We start from the raw sequence: 24,335 nt of genomic DNA, 5'->3' as shown, positions 1-24,335 counted from the left end.
GTGATTTAATTACAATGATGATAGTTATACTATACATATACTATAACAAGAGAATATATTTAAATCGGTGGCAGTTTTTTCTTTACATAGTTTACTTTCCAGACAATGGAAGCAATGCTCGATTGATGCTAAAAAGTCTAAAAGTTGGTATCTAAGTAAGTAAGAAACATTACAGAGGAGCCAGGAAAATAATAACTCCTCACAGTTTAATTATTCACTTGAAGCTAAGTGAGCACAATTAGTCTCCTCTCAAAAGCTGCATGATTTTTAAATCTGTTCTAGAGAAAAAACCATGTATTTACTTGTACTAGGATTAGACCTCACCTTCTGCGGAGAAAGCTTGAGTGGAATCTGTATTATTCAAACTAAAAGAGTCCGTGCTTTACTTTACAACCCTTCCCAATTTTCACCCTGGAGTATTTTTATACTTTCCTGATTACAAGATAAATAATTAACGCACACAACCTCTTTACAGCTGTATCTTTTTTTCACTGTCAATATGACAGTAGTAAAACATTTCAAGGCCTTGCTTCTGACTACAAAAGTCCTCCACTGGAGGGGGAGGAAGTACTTACAAACTGAGTATCACCTGCAGACTTCAGTGGCTTCAATTACATGGAACCATTAGCTGAACTGCTAGATCCAAGAGTACAAAAGTGCATCACAGACACCTGTATGACCTAAAGCATCATCTGTAGGGGCAACAGCTCCCTGAACCAGAATGATGCGGTTCCAGGCCACTGGGTGATCTATCATTCCTCTATAACTAATAGGATTCTTAAAAACAATGAAAATGATGCCTCAAATGTTGACCTAAGAGCAAGTTTATATTTGCACGACAGAGTTCCTGAGGCTTAGCCATGTTAAACAGCCGCTTGGCGTACTCCTGGGAGAAAGGTGATTTTCATCTGAACTAGCTGTGCCGGAAAGAAGGTCTGACTCAATGGTGACAGCCGCACGCACGCCAAAGAGGCAGCCTGAGCTGCCAATACCAAATGTCAGCATCAAATGAGAAGCGTTTTTGGTGCTGAAAAGCTATTTCAAGAATTGTTGTTTTTTCTAGGGTTGCACAGCAGAGAAAGATCTTAACTGAGTTCAAGACAGGCAGACGTGACAGAAGCAGATTTACAGCTCACCTACCAACCGCCTAACCTATGTACAGGAGCACCCACTTTCCAAACAAGCTAATTTGAGTTTTACATTAAAAATCCTACACAATTATTCAAATTCCTGGCTCTTAGCGTCTTTCCACAGTGTGGGCTTTGTAGCTTGTCTTTAGAACTGAAGTGCAGGTCAGTAGGAACAATGAACAAAAATGTCCATGCCTGTGCCCTGGCATTGCTTTTCCAGCACTGTGGAAGTGCCTAGAAACATGAATGCTTCAACTTCCTTGCTTGCTAACAGTGTGGTGGTTTAAAACCCTAAAGCTACCGTCTGCTGCTTCAGCAGAGTGAGGAGAAAAACTCAGACACCACCAACCCTTACACCTTCCCCCTCAGGGAAGGGGTCCGCACTGACATTTCTTTGGAAGACACAGACAACACAAGGAAGTTAATGCACCCCTCAGCATTACGTGCTTGCTCTTGCCAACAGGAGTCCCACTACTGATCCCAGCATGCACAGAATGAAACTCTGGGATGCTTACATCAGTTATGGATCAGCTGTAGGTAACTCTGGCTGTGAGGTCTACAAACTGCCTCACCGTGGCTACCACACACAACACAGGCTTTCTAGACTGCGTGGGATTTTTTTTTTTTTTTTTTTTTTTTTTTTTTGGCTGGCTGCTCAATAACACGAGCCAGCAGTGTTAGTGACATTTGTTAAAGGTAAGCAAACCTCTACTAAACTGCAAGTGCCAGGAGCTTAGCCTGCATTTTGCATCCTTGCTTTTTAGATCCTATTTACAATGACAAAGCTTATACAATCACACAGCTTGTATAAAAGATGCCCAACTCACTGTTAAGAATTTTCATGGGCTTTCTGCAAGTTTTCTGAAATTTGGTGTTTTTCTTAAAGCCCTGAAGTCAGGCGAGGATCTCAAGTTTCAGTGAAGATCTCAGCTTTCACTTAAAAATAAATGAATCTTAAGAAGTAAAAAGGAAATAAAGACTTTTTCAAAAACGTATCTCTAACTTCTAGACAGATTTTATGTTGATATATCTGATTTGCGACTTAGATGTTTGAGATTGGCAATCCTGTCTAACAACACACACTATAACACTTCCACCGTGTTTTACAGCACCTGACACCACAGGCATAAAGCCTCTTGCTTAACGAAGCAAAAGGCACATCCCAAGCTGCTTTTCAGCCCAAGTGTCAGTGCCTACAGCAGGCAACTGTAGACCTCACTGCCACATTCCTCTCATGTCAGCGAAACGCAATACACCACAGCATGCTGCCTACTTCCAGACAGACTTTTTCCATTCACTCATATTCCCTGACACACATTCATTTGAGAGGTGCAATAAACCAAACTCCTCCTCTAGCCAATATTACTTTAATTATGCGAATGCAGGAAGAATATCACCATGTAGATATGGAACTGCCTTACATAACAGTGGTACAGCCCTTGCTTATTGCAAAGTTCATTAATTTATGTTTATATTTGAGTACACTTGCAACCAAACAAAGATGAAAATAGCTAATTACTCCGGTGCTTTAAAAACATTAAGACTGTACACAAGTAACAGTTACCTACTGTTGCTGCTGCTCCTAACGCTTTGAGCAAGTCTGTAGCGGTTGTACACTAATAAATATTCCAAAAGAAGAAGGTCATACGATGGCTTTCCAAGAAACTGATACTGTTTGCAAGAGTCTTGGGAGGGACCTAAGCATTCAACAGGGAGTGAAAAGTGCATTTACAAAAACCTTCATCTGTCATGTGTTTGTAAGCATACAGGCACGGGCAGAAATCAAGATGTTTTAGTAGGGTCTGCAGTGACAGGACAAGAGATAACGGCTTTAAACTAAGAGGATAGATTTAGGTTAGATATTAGGAAGAAATCCTTTACTGTGAGGTGGTGAGGCACTGTCCCAGGCTGCCCAGAGCAGCTGTGGGTGCCCCATCCCTGGCAGTGCTCACGGCCAGGCTGGACGGGGCTGGGAGCAACCTGGGCTGGTGGGGGGTGTCCCTGCCCGTGGCAGGGGGTTGGAACTAGATGATCTCTAAGGTCCCTTCCAACCCAAACCATTCTACGATGCTAGGATTCTATATACTTGTAATGACACACTCGAGGATGAGGAACAAGCTGATGTAACTGTGGTGGGTTTTGAACTCACGGAGGCCTCACTCCTGCTCACCACTGTGCTCCTCCCAAGAAGGCCACATCCAACACTGTGTTCTGATGTCCCTAGGACATGGGCAGTGCTATGGGGCTTTCCTAAAATTGTTCCTGCTTGCCCCAGCGGCTGAGATTTCCCCCAAGCTCACAGAACCAGAAAAGCTGCAGAACCCCATGACTGGGCTAAAAGGCTCATGAGCAATTTGCATCCAGGAAATCAGCAGAAAAATAACACACTAAAATGTTATACAGCAAAAGATTCTCAGCATTGAATGCGTATAAGGTTTGTCTACGATGACAGACCTTTTTCCCTCTCTGGACCTTCAGGTAGCTCTCTGCTATTACACCCATTTGTGAGTAAGCACGGAAGTATCGATTATTACATGTCAAATGAGAGCGGCCAGCAAGTGTGTAATTCGTCTGCTGAAAGTGTAACTAAAACCAACACCCTCCTATTCTTGTGCATTAAAAACTTGGGCCACAGCAATAAACTATTCAGTTGGGAGACAGTTCTCCCTTCCCTCATTTATTATCAGCTCTCCATGAACTAATTCAGCATACTCAGTCCTGCTCCACACACAATTAAACTGTTACACAGAGCTGTGCAGCTGCTAACGGCCTTCTTCATCTTGTGACAGTCACAGGAATCAGAGGGTAAGAAAAAAGCTGCTACCGAGCTGCTGACCTAGGTGTAACCCATTTGCGTAGCCATAAAGTGAGCGTTTAGCACAAGAAACAAATCTTGTTTTGCGCAGATCTCCTGTTCTTGATGGTAGGTGCCCAGCTTTGAGGAGAAATGAATAATTATTGATTGATCCATCTAATGAAATGCTGTGAAAAATTCAGCTGGCAGAAGCTGGCAGAAGTTGTACAGCAGATAATGGGATTGTCTAAAACCTCATTTTGACAATATACAGCAAAACGTGGACTTGATTTCATTACTCATTTCACATTCTCACCATGGTGAAATACACATTTCAGAACTCCTAATTTTCTGAAGATAGAACATGAAATCCCTGATGACAGGTATGCTCGCAGATCTAGATAAATATCTAAAATTTATCTGTTAGCATGAACCTTATTCCAGTCTGGGGCTTGCTTCTACTAAACAAACATTGCCTCCAGGCAGGTATGTCTAGAAGCATTTTGCTCTGGAAGAAACCAGAAATGAGACCATCTCCTGGAGCTCTGAGGACCTGAGAAGAAAACATATCCAGGCTCATTAGAGGCATTGATATGGAATCTTTACCAAAACAGATTCTGTTCAGCATGAAGCCACAGCAAACTGTCAACGCAAGCAGTGTTATTCAGATTGTTTCCATTATCAGAACAACGAGAACACTATTCGTCACATTTGATTTATGACAGCCTGGAGCCCTCTAGTTTTCTTTGCCCAAGAATGCACTTCACCATACAGAGTTTACTGCTCTCTGCTACTGCGGCCCTGCCACAGCATCACTTTGCTGCTTATAGTCTAAAAGGAGGAGCGTGGTCCTATGAAGTTAGTACCTCAAATAGCAACCCCTTCCACTTTATTGCTAAGACCCTCTCCTTCAAAAAATTACCAGTTCTTAAAATCATTCTCAAATTAATCATCCAATACTTCTTATTGAATCATTTTACAAGTCTCAAATACTTCCATGTCATCTTGATAATCGTAACACTTTAGAACAGGCTATAACTGCACTAAGAAAAAACAACTGAAATAAAACACACAAAGAAATGCCTATAAAATCTTTAACACAAAAGCAGCAGGGGGAATATGTTTGAGGAGAAAGGGTTATAAAAAACCTGTTACTATGCAGTCCTTTTGTACAAAGAGGCTAATAAAATGGATGAAGAAATCTGGCCAGCTACAACTGAGAACAAAGTACTGGGGAAATACTTTATTGCTGTTCCCTAGCATCAGAGACACGCTTATCTGAGCAGCAAGGGGAAAAAGTACTTGAGCATGGTAACTGCTTTTGGAAGAAAAGGTTAAGAGTCTTTTCCATAAATAACAAGCCAGAGCTCTGTGAATGTATTAATGGCAACAGGGCCTCATCCAGTGGATAAAGCAGATGATGTCTGAAACACATTGCAAAGAACATATGAACATCAGCACACCAGGAAGAACCAAATGCCATGACGTGGCAAGATTCATCCAAGACAACATTTCAAGAATGTGTTAAACTGAATGAAACCCCGAAGCAGTTGAGAGACTGGGTGACATAAACACTAGACTCCCTCCCAAAGAAAACTTGTTTTTTCTTCTTACTGCGTGAAAAGGCAACAAACTTTCTTCCCTTAATCTTTCTCTAGGATATATGTTTTGGGAGAATGGCATCTCTTAATGGAAAACAGCCAAAGCCACAGTTCCCTGTCTTCAAACACCCTGCAGTACAAAGGGGTAACATCATCATCATCATTCTGGCCTTCACTGATTCTGGGTAGCCAGGTAAGAACCCATAAACCTGATTTTTTCAGTTACAGCATTAACCTGCCCATTGTCTGACTCAAGCATATCTTCTAGTAATTTCGGCTACAGTTGCAAGTACTCAGCACTTCTAGAAATCATATACAGTATCTCAAGTCAAGTATCAAATAATGAAGAGGAAATTATTAGCAATACAACCAACTTTCTGAAGCCTAAATTTGGAACATGTTGTACTTAAAGGAATAAAATTTAACACCAGTTACTCCAGAAGGCTATTTGTGTTTTGGCAAGACCAATAAACTAATTTTCATAAACAGCATAGAAAGTATCGGCACCCAAATGCTCTCTCCCAAAAATAGGGGGGAAAAATCTGTCCAAATAAGGACATGTGATATAAAACACATGGAGCAGAGCACAAACACATTTGCAGAAAGCTGAGCAAAAGGGGAAGAACATGTACCAGATGTTCTTGCAGGGAGACAGTTGGGCCCAATTGGCGGGAAAAGCAAAGTTGGTGGTTTTTTTTTTCATTGAATAGCTATATCTATCTTTAATGAGCATATACTAGCTCCTTGGGATTTTGTCCACGAATCAGAACCCAAGGCCTTTGAAATTCACAGCACTTATTAACATTATTTTAGGAGTCAACACTTTGGAGATGTGTCTTCTCTCTAAGCGAGGCTGGCTGACATTTTGGGATCTCTTGATCAGCTGCCTTAGTGCGGAGCTGCCAACCCTCTCTGTGATACTATGAGCATGCCTCTGCCAAGTATGACACAAGAAAACTTAGTATCTTTACTGTCAGTATACTTTCCACTTTCGCCTTACTTTTATGGGTCATGCTCGTCACATTCCTGCCCTGGGACCAGCAGGGAAATTCCTTCTGTGGCCTAGATACTGCAGTATCATTTTATCTTCCCATGACTACTCTTTCCTCTTTCCTTCTGGAAACACTGTCAAAATATCAGAAAGATTACCTGAACAGTCAACAGAGTCATCACACTAAGGTCCCTTGCACTGACCTCTGTGCGCTTGTTTCAGCTAATCTCCATATTCGAGGTCCTTCACAATTTATCTGCACATCTGGTCATGCTACGAAGTAGTTTCTTCCATCTTTAACTGATCCCATTCTTCAGTCCTGCACTCTCCGCTTGTTTGATTGCCAGACAAGAACCACTCTACCTCCTTCACAACAGGGCATCCAGTCTCTTAAACCTTTGCAAAGCTGCTTTTCCTTTTTCCCTCCAAACCTTCCCATTGTCTGAAAGGGGAGAGCAACAGCGGGATGCTGCTGCGCACCCTCCTCAGCGGTCACCGCTGGTCATCTTCAGTGCCCAAATACTGCACCAGATGCACCTCTGGTCAGGACAGCATGTTCTTCTGATGTCCACAGAAAGTTTCAGAAAAATAAACGCAAATGCTTTTCATTCAATGTACAGATTATTAGAAATGACTGTTTTTTAGAACATGCAAAATTCTTCATGTATTTGATTGAAAATCAGAAATGAGATCTCCCATAAAAAGGGAAAAGATTCAAAAATACTGAAGCATGGGGCTGAAACTACATGACAGTTTTGATTCTCAAGTACCTTTGCTCCCTTTGGTAATGTATTAAATAGTCAAAGATCTTTAATTCCGAAAGCACTTAGCCACTTTTGGTAACATCCCGCCGTTTCCTACATCACACTAAGAATTATAAAAAACATTAGATTCAGTTTTCCATTTCAATTTAAACAAAAATTCTAATTCAACTCATCAGCAAACTCACTCACAAAAAAGCCTCTCGGGCCCAGACTGAACTAAAATCACTGTTATTGTGCAGTCCCAAGCACTGTATGAACACTTCATGTGCAGGTATTACTCTCTGATCATTTCTATTACTCTTGCATTTAATTTCTCTGTGGGCAGACAAAGTTTCTGACTTAGCTGGAGTACGGATCCCTGTACCAGCAGCATGCCAGAGCCAAGAACTGGATGCCCAGCCCCGCTGCCTTAGCTCACCCTTCTGCCACCTACTCTGACTCAGCGCTGCTAGTCCTTTGACTGGCCAGGGAGTTGACTTAATTTACAAAAAACATCTGCAAACTACCCTGGAAACATTTTTTGCTAAGCTAGCAGCTAAACAGGCTGGCTCAGTCAGAAGGCAAGTAGTGCAGCCAACTTCAGGAAAGAAGCATTCAGAGAGAAAGGAAGGGGAAGGGACCCCCCCTCACACCTGACATCTGCAAGCTGTCCCTGTGGTACCATGATGTTATATGTCTAAAACATCAGTTGTGGCATGGGGGCTACTTTCTTACTTGGTTTTCTTAGCAGCTGCTAAACCAAGGCTCCTTGGTGTTACTGCAAAACAAATAGTAATAAGTGATAAAGTTAAAAATAATCAGGCTTTGTCATGTTAATGGTGCGTAAGGGACACTGCAAGGATTCTTCCAGTAGCCAAGGTGAGAAGCATGGAGAGACAGACATCGTTTGAGCAGTGAGCAAACATCTTTAATCATACTGCCAGCCATTTAAAAATCTGAAGGCATAGCAGGTATGTGACAAAAGCAGAGATAAGTGCTGTACATACTAGCATATGTTATATGCTATATATCATAACAGCAGGCTGTCAATCAAGAGACTTTTTACATCCAAGAAGTATACTCACACAATTTAATCATGTGCATCTCAGTTTCCATGGGCTATACTGGTGACTGCCATTGTGACCGAACTTTCTTATATATCTATATTTTAAAAACCCGTGTCAGCAGTGTGCTCTGCTTCCTGCAAGCCTGAAAGGAGAAGGAAATTACAGCCTGACTCAGACACATCATGTGCGGGACTGAATGAGCGAGACTGCAATGATAAGAGAAACTTCTGTTCTGTTCTTCAGGAACGTTAAGGAAGCAACATCCTTTTCACGGGGTGATTTAGAGATGTACTGGCCAACAGCACACAACGCCCTCAGTCACACCGGAGAGGAATCGCAATACCCCCAAAGCATGACACACTATTAAAGCAGAAGACTCAAGCTAAGCTAGTAGTTTCTTAAACCTTTTTCTCTGGTCTGACCATGCTGCACAGCTGTGACCACTCCCTGGGGGACTCAATGGCAGAAGCAGCTGACAAAGCCACCTGAGATCGCTCCTTCTCAGGACTGCAGATCCCACCTGCACAGCAGCTCTGCTTTGCCCTGCTGCTGCTGTGCCCCCTGCTCCTGGCCAGGATGAGCGAGAAAAGGGATGCTCAACCCACAGGCACACTCCCTCCCACGGTGGCAACCGAAAAGCCCATCCCAGAGCACCTGCAGCTGGGCCAAGGCTCGGCAGGGTCTGCTGGCACACTGCAGGGCCTGGGCGAAACTGCAAGCCATCGCTAAGATCTCTGCCTAACAGCTAGGTCCTGCGAAGGCACCCAGGACTGTGGCCCTCCTGGAAAGTGGGAATGCCACGTCTGGTACTCGGGAATGCAAGAAGGGACGTTTGCTGCTTGGAAGAGCAACCCACCGAGACCAGGACGTGCAAGTGGACCTGCAGAGCGAGCCCTGGCTAAGGCTGTTGTAAGAGATTTCAGATTACTGCAGCTCTTCTTCAAGGATGTTAGAAGGTTCTCACTCTTACTTCAGCTCATGCACGAGGTGGCTACTAGCCAGCGAAAATCTGCACGGGGGCAATTAATTCTGAGAACTTGATGTGAAATATAGACCGCTGTGACAAGCAGAAAAAGATAACGTTACTGCCTAATCACTATGAACTGCTTCCTCAATTACAAGTATGCACGCAGCTGTAACAGAAAACAGCTTGCTTTAAAGACAACTCCTGTTAATTTTGAATGAGGGATTTGGAGAAGCTCATGTTGGTCTGGCTGAGTCTGTCTGTCATGGCAGCATGTGCATGATTTTCAAATATGTCTCTTTAAATACCTTTTACTGCATAAGCTCTCAAAACCCCTAGGTCACTAGCAAAGCACAGTACTGAGGAATCATACACTGAACTTTCAAGAACAGTTACATCCTTGCGCAAAGATGTCACAAAAATGCCTGTGCATATGTTAGAGGACTTAATGAGAAAATACACAAGGAGGTGGCTGAAAAGCTCAGCTGTGCTGGAATTACTTGAATAAAGTGCATGTGTATCTTCTCTCCCTCTCTCTCTCACAGTCCTGCCTTCCCTTCCGATGCTGCTAACACTCCACCTTCGATCCTCAGGATATTTCCAGGACAAAGGGGCAAGTCATCAACCCAACACCTCCTGGGCCTTTGAGTTTTGTGTGTATCGCTAGGAACCTCTTCCTCACCACGCGTGTTGGTGATGGTGATGCTTGGCTGACATTTAATTCCACTAGAACTGTCCACAATAGAAATTTTACCCCCTGGGATGTCTTCTCATTAGGTATGAAAAAAGTGCACACAGTAATGAAGCCAAAAGAGGAAAACCCCACAGTGGTGGTAGAGGAACTCATGTGTTGGATATGTAATTTTTTACTGTTGTCACCAGCAAAAGACAACTTTTAACAGTGTAACTTTTACCTTGAGGGAAAAAACAGTCTTCCTTTTTGTTCAGTATAAGGAAACAACACACCTGAGAGCAGGCCTGGCTCTGTTGCAGCAACAGCTCCGACGCCTGAAGCAGGGCACAGCTGTGGGACCACCATGCCTACCAACTCTGGCCAGATTAGTACTGCATTCAGTGGTCATTCACCCACACAGCTTCAGCATCCTCTGTGCTACCCAAGAGCTGCCCACAAAAAACAGACATGCGCAGGCACTGTAACATTGTGGCTCACACTTTTGTTTTTTTCCCCCTCCTTTGACAGCTTGTAGCAAAATCAGTGCCTTGCCTCCCACCAGCCACCGGTGGACTTGCAGGATTTGATCATTTCTGCTCTCCTGTCAGATGCTCATGCTCCTACAGGACTGTCAGCTACACACCCCCAAAAAAACAGGAGACTTTTGACCAAAGTACACTGCTTTAATCTAAAGACCAATCGTCACAAGTCCATAAAAACTGAGAATAAACGACAGAAACAGCACAGCAACCCAGAGAAAATATGTTCTTGAACTTTACAGGACTGTCTAACCTGATTTGAATCAGACAGCCTAACTATATATATATATATATTTATATTTTGTCCTAGGTCATGGCTTATCTACTTACTGTAGTTGAAAAGATAAAGATCAATTTAAGTGCAATTCAGCTGTAGAAATGTAGAAACACTGTACAGTGTCTCCATGACCCTGTAAGAAATCCCCTGTTTAAAAGCAAAGTACAGTCTCACAAACTCCACCAGGTACTGGAAGATGTAGTCATTCGTGATGGCGTGGCATCAGCACCAGTACAACATTCTGCAGACAAAGTCTGATGCATGTTTTGGAACAAAGTAAGAGCCTGAACAGACAACTGCAGCCATACCCTACAGCTATACTACTTCTGCTGTGCTAACATGGGCACATAGGTAAATGGACATTTTTCTGAATACGTGGAGGGGACGGTTCAATTGGTTAGCCAGGCACTTTAATGTCTACACAAAACATTTAAGAATTAATAGAAAGATCAGTAAAGGAGAACAAGAACATCCAGTTTTCCATACAGAAGAAACAATTTTAGCTATTTATATGTGCATTAGCAATGAAGAAAAATAATGTGACAAGCTGAAGTGTCACCCCTTAATTTCATTAGAATTGCAGTATTTTATTTTTTTTAATAAATTCTAGATGCTTTAAAGGTAACATATTCTGCTAATTTGAATGTCCTTCCTACAGGCTTTTTACAGCATCCATACACTCCGCTTTTGAGGCCCCCAAGATAATTTAAAAATTCTGCAAGGAAGCTTCTTTTAATATCCAGTGTCGCAGAGACTTTACATAAGGAATTGAAAACAGTGTACACTTCCAGTGCCCCATGTGCAGATGCACGCTTGGTAGGTACTTGGGTGTGATCTTCCTTCATACACACACAGAAAAGACAGCCCTGATCTTCACTGAGCACTGGCAAACACTTAAGATGAGTCACTACCAACTGCCGGAGCTACCATAAACGTCTCCTTTAAAATAAGTAACCCAAACCGCTTCACTGTTTTCAGATTTTTCATCTTCTCTGGAATCTAAGTGACAATGTTTTTTAAAACAATAGCAAGAAAAGGTGGCTAGTGCAGAAACCACGCTTCAAAATAGCTTCAGTAGAACAATTTGTTTAACACATGGAGTATTTCTCTTTATTAAAGAGGAAGCCCTAGGAGACTTGCACTGGAAAGGATGTCCTGGGTAGCTGAGTCTACTCTCCACTGCTGTAGTGGCTGCACGATATAATCCCTTTCAGATTTGCTAGCAATTAGCATCATTCACTGTACAAGCTCCCCAGCTACTTAGTTCATCTCTTTGCCAGTGCAGAACCCTCAGCCGGATGTCAGTTAAAAGCTGTAATACCTGGTTTTCAAAAGAACTCTTTATGCAACACCAACCCACAGAGATTTACTTTTTTTTTTGTACATCCTACGATGACAGATGAGTTCAGCTGCTAACACTCCTTTCTCTTAAACCTCACAAGCCTATCAAACCTTGCAATACATTTCACATTCCAGTGTAATTTTGCAGTTTTTGAACAGGAATTATTCCAGCTCTGATCTTCCCTGCAGCCTACTCAATAGTTTCACTATAAGTAACTTTTTCTATCTGAGGTTGCGTCCGGTTCTCTGAGAAGAGAATCTGACCATGGCTCAAACAGAAATCTCCCTAGCAAAATGTAAGCTGTTATACTTAAGACCTCCTAAAACAAGACCTTCCCACTATTTGGATGGATTGTGTACCACCAGGGAGGTCCCCGTGTGCCACTGGGCAGTTGTAGGCAGAATGTGCCTTGTGCCAGGCTGTGGGTTGGCATCGTGCACAGGGTGCAAAGTGACTCAGACTGCTGCCGACATTTATGGATTGCAGGTAGGATATGACATCGTCAACACTGGTATAATCTATACATTTTGTGTAACTGTGACTGAGTAGTAGCAGGAAGAGTAAAGTTGATGTATGCAGCCAGAAACAACCCATAGTTTCCAGCAGGAACATTTTCCAGGACTTTCTGAAAACTTAAGCAAAAACCCCAATTTAATCTGTCTATGCATTGCTGTTTTTATGAGAAATGTGGCTCTTTTCATTACTTTAGAAATCAGAAAAAGACCCCACCCCAGAGACTGTATCAAAACCTTTCCTTCTTGGAAAAGTAAAACCTCTTAAATGTCCTTTGGCTCTCTTTTAGGTTGCTTTCACGGTTTGTTTAAAGGATTTAGCAATATTTTTGATGTCACCAAAAGCATTCTATAGGAAAGAAAAATAAGCACATTTAAAATTCATCACAAACACATGAAACGAGGATTAAAATATGACTAGGAGGTATACAGAACCACTGCCTATTTGGTGTCCAAAATGTTACTGTTTCTTGCAGCAGGGCTAGTGTACCAGGTATCATTCTAAAAAGCTAGGCTGTGTGTATTATTAATGCAGATTTACAGGGAAACACATGAGTACAGAACAACAACCAAGAAAAGCATTCATAAAGAAAAAGGTCAACAGTTTACCTCGCTATCTTCATTTAAGAAATTTCAAATCAGTTGATGCCAATCTCCTTTAATTGGAACATTTCTTTAACAATGCTGCAATGGCTCAACATTTTGGGTTTTTCCCCATTAAAAAATAAATCTTTGATCTGCCAGGCCAGGCCTGCTACATTCAAATCTTGTCTGAAAATATATTTACAAAAATGGCTTATGTAAAATAGAAAAAAAAAAAATATATCAGCCTTTACAAAAACTGAAACCAAACCAACAAGGTTTTTGAGCAAAAGATTTTAAACTAATTTAATATGAGTCTGCCTCTGATCCCCTGTCTCCTTCCTGCCTGTCTCCCTGCACAAAATGAGCCTTTATGAAAAAGAACATAGCAAGAGTTTTACTTGACCTGACTCCTTGACCTGAGATGTGAAACCAACAATTTTGTCTCACCAGCCTAGAGCAAGAGGGCAAGCATGCTCCCTCCGTACTTAACTAGCTAGCTCCTTTTGCTTTCCTGGCTCGTGGTTCACACAAGCAACATCACAAAAAAGTGAGCTCCATTTACTCGTTTACAAAATGCTGGATGTGACAATTAAAACTCAGGGAGGGGCAACCAGGTCAATAAGGAGCAAGGCTAACACTGAAGAGGGAACGCAATCTCACCTAAAAGCCACTAAAGGTGCCTAAAGGGCATCTCAGTCCTAGCACCCAGGATAATTTCTCACTTGAACATCTGGGTCTGGTTAGCAGGAAATCCTGCAGGGACATCAACAGAAACTGGTCTTAGGCTATATAAATGTAGGACCATTTAGCATTTGCTTTCAAATAAGCTTGCAGTCACAATCTAGTTTCAAGTGAAAAGCTTCTGGCATCAGAAAATCCCCTCCAAGCCACTGCTTTTATCAGGGACTCTTGCTGAAAAGCTCATGAGAACATGAAGGAGGCCAAGACCAAGACATCAGTTTTCAGAGTTTCCTCTTGGACCAATGCAGGGGAAAAATCAATTTAGGTTTCAACAAACTGCAGCTGCATTTTTACTAGAAAATATGTTCATTAGGTCACTTGGACACCACCACTACCATCAAGACCTCCCTAAGACTCAAGAAGTGAAACTCAAATTAAAACAGTAACTTTAAAAGACTCTTTTCTCTGAATTAAAACATTTTGTCTCTGTTTCAATCTTTTCAGTGAATATATGCTTCCATTCCACCTTCTTTTGAGTTCTGAGCATTCACACTCTTCAGAAAGGCAGAAGAAAGAGATCCTACCCTGTGCACCAATACATACCTGGAAAAGTAAAAATAAAAAAAGCTCTCTGAAAACCTGGAAACCAACCATATAACTTCAGAAAATGTAAATGCCTTTGCACTGGTTCATTATTATTTCCCTCAGAAACGCTGCTGTAAAGTTAGAGTCAAAATTTTGTGACTTAAGTTCTGTTATAACCCCTTCTGACTTTTGTTTTCCATTCAAGTTCTTTGCTTTCAACTCCTCATTGAAAATCAGTTTCCAGAAGGTTCCCAAGCAGTTCCATAAAAATATTTGAACCTCAGGTGCTTTTAGAAAAAAATTTAAAATTGATCCATTATTTATCTAGTCTGAAAAGAGGGCTTTTAGAAGCTGAATATAGATTTACAGTAAATTTTCAGTTTTTACAAGGTAAGTGGACTTGCATCTTCCAGTCACAATCAGGCAAAAACTGAAGGATTAGTTTATTAAAAAAACAAAACCCAGAGCCACAGAAGGAATGAATTACTGCAAACAAATGTAACTGTTTTCACCCCGTGAAATATGCAGCCATTACAGTATTTTAACAAGGCACTTTTGAGGGTGAACAACTGAAAATATAATCCTTCTATCATAGCTTTTCAAAAACGTTTCCTTTGAAATGTATCTTTAAGCTGCAGGTTACTCAGCAGCTGGGAGGACATTACATCTCCCAGAGCAGGTTGGCAGAGGGTCATTTTTCTAAAATCTCCTACTCTGAGACTATTTAGGTCTTACAGACTGATAGCTTTTCATGCACAGGAAGATAATTTGCTGGTGCCACTACCTTTTCAAAAGACAGTTATAAAGAAGTTAATAAACTTTAGCAGCATCTCAGTTGCATTTAATACCCCATGTGCATGGGGTCAAAATCTGAAGCAAGGTTTGTCACACGCACCTGATATACCTCATTTGGTGGCTGTCTCCTGAAGAAACATTAAGAGCTGAAAACATTGCATTATTTAGCTGCCTGCGTAAGGAACTGGCAGATTTTAAACTTCTTTCATGTGATGGCCATCTGTCTCTCCTGAGATACTACAACTTAATAAACCTATTTTAGTTATTGCTTTTCATATTCTGACTTCACCAGTGGTATCTTTGTTCTATACATTTTTCATGCATTTTTCCTCTAGGAGTACATTTTTTCATTATCTTACAGCACTATACTACTGAAAGTGGTGAATAGAGCAGAAATTCACCACAGAGTTCTCCAAGTTGTTTTGCACAGTAATATGTGTATTAACATAGGGTTTAATTATTGCCACAGCAGAGCACATGTTCTTGCCTACTCTCCGAGTGCCTCAGACACGTCAACATGAATTAAAATGTAAAGAACAGTCAAAGGTATTGGCATTTACAAAATACAGTCACAATACAAGGCCAAGTTGGGTGGATATTCCATCACGTACCTCCCGGGTGCTTTAGGAGGCCGGATATTCATTAGTGCAACTCTGATGCTATTGTGCACTGTGCTGAGTACAGCCCGAGTATATTCCTCAGGGTACCAGCCTTGTCACTGGAGTGGCAAAGGCGGCATCTCGTTGGGCCAGAATATAACCACACGGGTCCTATTTTCAGCATCCCTGCATGTGAGGGCTTACCCACCTCTCCCGTGCCCCACAGGCCCTGAAGCAGGAGAAAATCCTCTCCCAACACTCATGCCAGTAGTTGGATATTTCCTCTTGGATGTTGGGCTTGACCTGTTAGCTACTTTTCTTCTGATCATTCATGTTTTATATAAACACTCGTAAGTCTGTTTCTCCATCTGGCCTATCAGTTTAGCATCAATTTCAGGCACCATCTTCACTTAAAACTGCCCACATCCAGAACAATAAAGATACAAGTCCAATTACTAAAGATTCTGTGAGAACTCTCACTTCTAAGTGAAGTAACCTGGTTACTGCGGTAACCCTAAAGGATCCCTGAAGCACCCTAACTTCTGCTGGAGATGGAGACAGGTAACAAAAGAAACAGCTGTTTCAAACACACACTACGACTTGACCGGTTTTTATGAGCAAATACCATTTTTTTTTGTTGTTTTTGTTTTGTTCCAGGCTGAAATACTAGATACTGCGTGTGGGAATCTGAGCCATTGCCCCTACAAGAATCTGGAGAAAGCTTGAAGCAGAGAAGTTTTGGAAGCCAGACATGTCCTGCAAGACTATTTATCATACAAAAAAACCTCACACAGGTACGCACACACAACTCTTTCACTTAATTTGCTTCTAAATGCAACTCTTGTGCTTTCTGAGAAACCAGAACTGCTGGTTACAACACAAGAACTACAGGTGTAAGCATGCATGTGACCCTTTAAATGCTTGTCTGAAACCAGACAGCTTCCACGTGCAGATGATTCTCTTGCACGTTCACAGACTCAAAGCTTAAATGAATGAGGAGAAAAATGTACCAATGACTGGAAACAGGACATCAGTGGAGGTTTTGCCTGGTTTACTTCTTTCATTTGAGTTACCTTCAAAGTGGTCATGACACTATGGGAGCGCTAAGGCAAATGTGTGCTTCGTTATGAAGCGATGCAACCCGAACAAAAAACACGCAAGCAGAATCAAGGGTGACTGCTGCAGAAATGTCGCTATTTTCTGTGAGCGCCTCCCATATCTCAGCCTTTTGTTTTTCACTCTCCCATAGGCACAGCTGCTTTTTCATTCTTTCCCCGCTAAATTTATTAGATTTGCTTGCTTGCTATAACCTGCTTTTACCTGTGAATTTTTCAGAAGTGGGTCCATCCGTTACTATTTGTGTACGGAATGACTGGTACAGCGGAGCCTGACCCTGGTAGGGATCTCTGAGGTCTGTGCAGTAAAGGTGAGCAGTACTTCTGCACTGCTGCTCTGTCTGAAATAATGGCAGTAACCAGCACCGCTGACCCAGGGTTCCCCCCTTCCCTCTGCCTGCCTATTTAGAAAGCTGTTGCTCAGTCTTACTTAATTCTTACTTTCAGGAGCTGATCCAAGCTGGATCCTTGCGTCTCCCATTTGTCTTTGTTCCTGAATTGGTCAGGAAAAGATTCAGAATCGCAATAGCCCACCGTACCTTAAACAGCACTTCTCGATGATGCCAGTTGTGTAAAAACTCATGAGAATAAAAACTACACAGACATCAGAGATGTGAGAATGAGTCCTAAATAATCAAGCAGATTGCATGCAAGATGCTAAACATCTCTTGCAAGGCAAAGCTTTCACTCTCAAGTATAAACGAAAGAGATCAACTAGTATTAAGTCATCCAGTCTCTCTGCAGTTCAGATTTGTATTTTACACTACATTGTCCATTTTGCTTTAAAAGCTTTCTCATTTAATGTTTTATCTAGCTGTCTGCTTAAGACAGCAAAGTATAAATAAAGATATAAGCTATGTTTTCACTGACCCCAGTCCGATCTTGCAATGCAACAAGGCACAATCAGAGTAACTGGGAATGATGTATCTAAGGATAGACCTGTGTGCCATCAGTGTTGGGGGCTGACCCTGGCCGGACACCAGGTGCCCACTGGAGCCGCCCTGTCACTGCCCTCCCCAGCCGGGCAGGGGGAGAGAAAATGCAGCAAAAGGCGCCTGGTTGAGACAGGGACAGGGAGCGCCCTCCGTTACCGCCATGGGCAAAAAGGACCTGACTTGGGGAAATTAGTTTAATTTATTACCAATCAGATCAGAGTAGGGTAACGAGAAATAGACCCAAACCTCAAAACCACCTTCCCCCCACAGCTCCCTTCTTCCTGGGTTTACCTTCCCGCCCGATCGTCTCTCCCCACGCCCCCCACCCCCCCAGCAGCGCAGGGGAACAGGGGTCACCTCAGCCCCCACACGCTGTCCCTGCCGCCCCTTCCCCCGCAGGGGACCCCTCACACCCTGCCCTGCCCCAGCCAGGACCCCCGGCAGGCAGCCCCCCACCAGCCTCTCCGACTGCCCCTTCCCCGGGGCTGCAGCCGCTCACAGGCTGCCGGGGGGGATCTGCCCCCCGCCACCCCCCCGCGGGCTGAGGGGCACAGCCTGCCCCACCAGGGGCTGCACCGGGGGCTGTGGGAGGATCTGCTCCGGGCCTGCAGCTCCCCTGGCCTCCTCCTGCCCCGGCCTGGGGGCTGCAGCTGCTGCTTTCACAGAGCCTTACTCCTCTCTCCAGCTGCAACTGCACATTTTTTTTCCCCCTTCTTAAATACATTATCCCAGAGGTGCTGCCACCATTGCTGACGGGCTCAGCCTTGGCCAGTGGTGGCTCCATCTTGGAGCTGCCTGGCATCGGCTCCATCAGACACGGGGGAAGCTTCCAGCAGCTTCTCACAGAAGCCAACTCTGTAGCCCCCCTGCTACCAAAGCCTTGCCATGTGAACCCAATACACAGTTTTTACAATGACATTTCTCCTTATTGAGTTTCATTGTCATAGATGAAAAATCCCTGATGTCGCTCATATCCACTGACCATTAATAAAATGCCTGTATACTCAGATATGGGCATTCCAATGAGATTTGAAACTTCATGCTTACTTTGCCTATTAATTTATCCTGATTTCTGGGCAAAACAGACAGCTGTGTAGGTCTAGTTGTGCTTGAGATAGTGTGCTTGCTTTTGGCAGTAGTGTCGTGAAAGCTGCCTTACATGTTCTTCTCCTGCGCTCTACATTTCTTTCCTCCTGTTGTACAGGCACAAGTACTTCTGGATCAGGGAAGTGACCCAAATGAAAAAAAGAAAACCCAAACAAAAAAAACAAGAACAAAAAACCCCAAAAGAAACCACAGGAAGAAATTGGTTAGGTTCTGGATTGGGCTCACATACTGGCTGCACATCAGAAGGGAGATACCAAGTCCGGAACAAGTAATTTGGGACAGAGACACACAAGTTGGTAACTGCCACAGCATTTATACATAAAGGCAGACTTACAAATGGAGCTTCCACTACTAAAGGAGAACATTTTCTTCTCATCTCAGTCTCCCCCTAGAGTCAATTATTGAGCAAGTTTCTTAAGATCCACAGCCTTTTTGGCACCTTAGGTTAGACCAGACTACTGTGTGTAACCACCGTGCCCGCCGACTGGGCCACAGACACAGCTCTGTGTGTCTGCGGGGACAAAGCGAGATTCGAGAACTGACGGTTTCATCCCTGCTCTGTACACAAATTCAATATACACAGCAGATGTGAAACAAAACAAAAAAAAATTAACTTCAAATTTGTTCCTTGTTTCACAACCTTTTTGTACATCCCTTTTTCAAATTTGCTGTACAGAAAGTCTTTGTATTTCACATCTTAACATACAGAAAGGAAGAGCAGTTTTATAATGGGGAAACTTCACTGTCCATTCACAGAGCCTGGCAAGGAGCCTTGTAGGTGTACGGAATAATCCAGAGCATGTTCTCAGTGCCACTTAGGTTTCACTCGGTTACTCTTTCAAACCACTGCTGGCCTTTCAAACGAAGTTACGTTGGTACTGCTGTAGTCTCAAAATGAATTTAGGACCTCAGCTCACTGGAATTTTCAGTCCATGGTAACTATTTAGTGCAACATCCGCACAGGCTTTTAATAGAGCTACCAGGACTTATATCATACTCCAGGCACGTGGGACCCAATCTGCTCAGTCTTTAACTAGGTCCCATCAGTATTCTAACTCCAGGACCAGTGTTAGGTGCTAATGCAAGTGTTAATAACTTTCCGTATTAACTACTGTCTAGGGAATTTTTCCACCTTTTCCTCCCCATTTACCTTCTGCCTAAAAAAGCCCTATTAATAGCAAGGAGGAACAGTCAAGCCGTTGCAAGACGACAGTGGATCAGATCCTTATTATGCGCTTCCATCCACTTCCAAAGGTGGATTATTCTTCACAAAGAAGTTTTAGACATACACAGATGAAAATAATTACTTGAGAAGTTATATTAATAGATTTAATGAAGAACTATCAAAGAGACTTGAAAGTGCCCTAACTGTCATGATGAGCTATATGTTGGCAGGGTTTTATGGAAAGAACAAAATGAGAGGCAGAAAAGGAACTGCCAGTATTCTCTAGACTGCCCACATTGCTGTACAGCCCGCCAGACTCAGTGGACTTTGCAGATGAAATGACACCTTGGGGAAGCGTTTACATTTTTTCATACTAAAACTCCTCCCGTGTTCGCAGTAGGATTCCTTATGGACCTTCCTCCAACTACAGAGACAGTGCTACTGGGATTTCTGAGGCCTTATGCAGTGTGACGAGACATCCCCCTGAAGAGAATATATAAAAGATTGTCTAAATTGAAAAACTAGAGGTATTTACCAACAGAAAGCAAAGACTCAGGCAGTGTATATTATCTACTGCAGAAATTAGCAAAAGCCCCATGGGTTGAGGGAGATGAATGATCACGGATGCTAGAAAAGATGAAAAAAAATTAATAACTACTTTTTCCTCTGCAAGTGTCACACCATACAACCTTTAAAATATCTAGTGATTTCCCAGAGAACCATTTTTAACCATGGCATTCAATCTCAGCTGAGCCTGACCCAAAGAATATTGCAATGTCCTCCTCAAATCCCAAATCCACCTTCGACTCCTCCAAAGCCTCTTCAGTTTCAGACCTTAGCCAAGTCCAGCTCACACTCACATCATCTGTACAGCAGGAAATTCCACCTGCTCTGAAATTTCTAAGGATGTTAGCATTTTGCATAACTCACTGCCAAAAATTAGGCGACGCAAATTGCTATGATGCATTATTGTGGGAAAAGATCCTCAGCTTATCTTCTTTCATACCCTCTGGAGATCTAAAAAGTAATAGAGTCAAAGCAGGAAACTCAGCTGAGATGAACTCTTACGTATTTCACACAATTTTTTCACCCTCCCCCCCCCCCCCCTTTTTTTTTCCAACTCCAAGTTTTTCAATTTTTCCATCCGTCCATTTTCAGCAACTGATTACAGAAATATCATGTCACAAGATACTATCCCAGGATCCTGCACAAAATCCCAACACAGAAAGCAAATGGTCACTAAGACTACTGAACAGACTTTGGGCTGTAGATACACCTAAGGGACTTGATGAAAGCTTGGAGCTTGGTAGAAGCCAGCTGGGAGAAACTGCTGGTCCATTTTTAAGTGCTCAGTACTTCTACGCAGGAGATGCTCGGTTTAGCAAGGAACCACAGGGATGGGCCCCCAGATGAGGTCCCATCCAGATGTTCATAGCACACTATGTCACCCAGGGTCCCATGGAAGGCATTATCTATTCAGAAGCACGGGGAGAAAAAGGGAGGGAGAGAAGAGGAAATGTCTGCTGAGCACACACACAGAAATAAAAAGAAAAGCACTGGCTGAGTTCCAGAAATGAAAATCTGGCCCCACTGAAGTAGGTGGGAGCTTTGCCACCAGATTTCAATGGAGACAGAATTTCGCCCGATGTGAACAGCACTCTGGAAATATCCTCCCTCCAGACACACTGTGGGAGCTCTTCTGGCTCTGAATACTGACTGGAAACACAGAAAGGGAAATTAAACCCAAAACAAGACAACAATACCAGAATGATTAATCAACGAACAAAAAGGATGCAATGACAATTAAGCAAAAAGTCCTGCAGAAGTGGGGGGGAAGGAAGGTGGCAAGCCCTTTACCTCCTGCACCACTGAACTTTGCCAGGAATAAGGAGGGATGCAAGGACTTGCGGTGCCAGGTACAAGATCGCACTGGAGGCGGTCTGCAAGATTCAATAACAAGAAAAAGAAAAACTTCTAGCACATATTCAGCCTTGGAGTATGCTCCCATCACTAATGCTATATAAAGAGGCCAGAACCTAGCAACTTCAGCAAAGATTCCTAGGAGCAATCAGCGTCATTGCTTACAAACTCCCAGGCAGGCTAGTTCACAGAAAGGGCACGTTCAGCAAGCTCTGCAGTTGTGTAACTGTGAGGATCCTGAAAATGAGAAATACATCGCCTGAATACAATAAACAGACACAATGCCTATAAAGCCGCATCTATATGACAGCTATGACCCAGTTGTTTAGCCTACAGTTGCCTTTTGATTTAGTTAGCATTTGGTTTCATACCACAACTATACAGCAGTCCTGGATGTTCCCTTTTCACTGGCTTGAGTTCAGGCTGCCTAAGATGCTAAGTTCTAGCTTTCAGAATGCCTGAACACCCCAAATCCACATAAGGCAGCTGGAGAGACGAATTCCCATAACTGCTGGAACTCAGCCCGTAACTCCCAACCAAAGACCTCTTCTTTGCTGCAAAAAGGGACCAAGCACCTCTGTTTCTGAGAACTGCTGGAAATTGCACCACTTTGGATGTGGTGATGAAAGCATGTAAACTTGCACACCCACCACTAACTAATATTCAAGTATCTTTCAGAAGATTCACGTCTACCTGTCAATGACGGCTGGGTGACAACAGCTAACCAAGCATTAAACCAGAGTTCCCCGAGTCACTGACTGTGACAGGCACATGCCAGGGTTTGGAAGCTCCCAAGGTCCTTTGAGCTTTCCTCAGGACTCCTCTTTCCTCCCAAAACAACTGGAAAGGTCTATTTTTAGTAGCGGGTCCCCAGCCACCCCTGCGATGGTGTGAGGCTCACAACCTTCGCAAAGCTCAGGCCATCTGCCAGTTTCCCCTCCCTGCTCTCTTCTTGCCTCTCTCAAATAGCCAGGGAAAACCCTTCTCACAGTCCTTCCTCAGACCACATGGCCAGCCTCGTCAGGTGATGGAGATCTGAAGCTCCGTGGTTTGCTGCCTCATTGCCCGTGCCTGGACAGCCCTCTGCTCTGGTCCTGGAGCGAGTTCCTTGTCCCTGGGCTCTGCTGTTAGCCCTCATGGCTGCCCAGTGTTTGTGTCTACTGCCCAATGTTATCTAAAGTAAGGGGAATAACAGAAGGCACCGAAGCAAAATAAAGCATCTCTGCGGGCTCTGCAGTATTGTGCTGGCTCAGAGCAAGTTTTTCACCCAGTTACTTTGCTGGCAACTTGGGAAATGAAGAACGAATGTGTTTGGACTGACACTGATCCTTCCGCAGACTCTGGAAACAAAACTGGAGGGGAAGAGAGTAGCTGAGGAGTTACTTATCTCTTGTGCTCGCTGGCTGCCTCAAGACCATTGTTATCCCTGATGAGAGACCAGAAGAGCTGCTTCTCAGCATGCCAAGATCCTGGGATGAAAAGCATGGACTACCCCTAGTGCTGGGCTTTGCACCAGGCTGCTGGCTTTCCTCAGCACACGCCATGCAGTTGTGGGTGTAAAGGACAAACCATGGCCCTCCTTCCCAATTTCAACAGTGGACCTTGTGAAGAACAGTGGGACAAGGATAATAAACTGCTGGAGGAGCTACTCACTTCAGGAGTGTTAAGAGGGTACGGCTGAGACCAGTGTCTTCAGTTACATGGTGATACCATGAAGTAAAAATCTTTCCTTTATGGTTTAAATCAACCCCAAACGCATTTAAAAACAATTACTGGAAGGAAAAAAATAACATCTCATTTTGAACAGCTCTTGCCAGTGCTCAAGGAGGCTTGAGAAGGTTGGATGCCAGCAGCTGACAGGCTGGCCGTGGATGACACCTGAGCCTATAACCTTGTTGCTCACCCCTTGCTGGGTCCAGGACTTAGACCGTAAAATGGTCAAACCTGAAACCAGTACCTAATCCACAAAGGGAGAACTTAAGGAGCCACTTCTGGGTCACCTGTAGCTAAGGTCACAAGTCCAGCGTTTCCAGAAATTATTTTCACTGCTGTGACACTGGCTGCAATATGAGGGAAGATATGATTATCAAGGCTCTCCACAGAGTAAGGTGACTAATGTAAAATAATTTCAGCCTAGTCCCCTTATCTCTCCTACCTTTTACACAGCGTATTATTACTTGCCTTCTTTTTCACGCCCAGGCCCCTAGGAGTACCT

General features: G+C 43.2%; 1 protein-coding gene across 1 annotated transcript in view; it reads right to left on the bottom strand.

The window, feature by feature from the left end:
• RNF150 (ring finger protein 150) overlaps nt 1-24,335 on the bottom strand; it is a 127,918-nt gene that overhangs the window by 8,978 nt on the left and 94,605 nt on the right. The gene's annotated exons all lie outside the window — the stretch shown is intronic.

This window comes from Falco biarmicus, chromosome 1 (genome assembly GCF_023638135.1).
Source record: "Falco biarmicus isolate bFalBia1 chromosome 1, bFalBia1.pri, whole genome shotgun sequence".
Classification (NCBI taxonomy): domain Eukaryota; kingdom Metazoa; phylum Chordata; class Aves; order Falconiformes; family Falconidae; genus Falco; species Falco biarmicus.
This window is presented reverse-complemented; position numbering and strand designations above follow the sequence as displayed.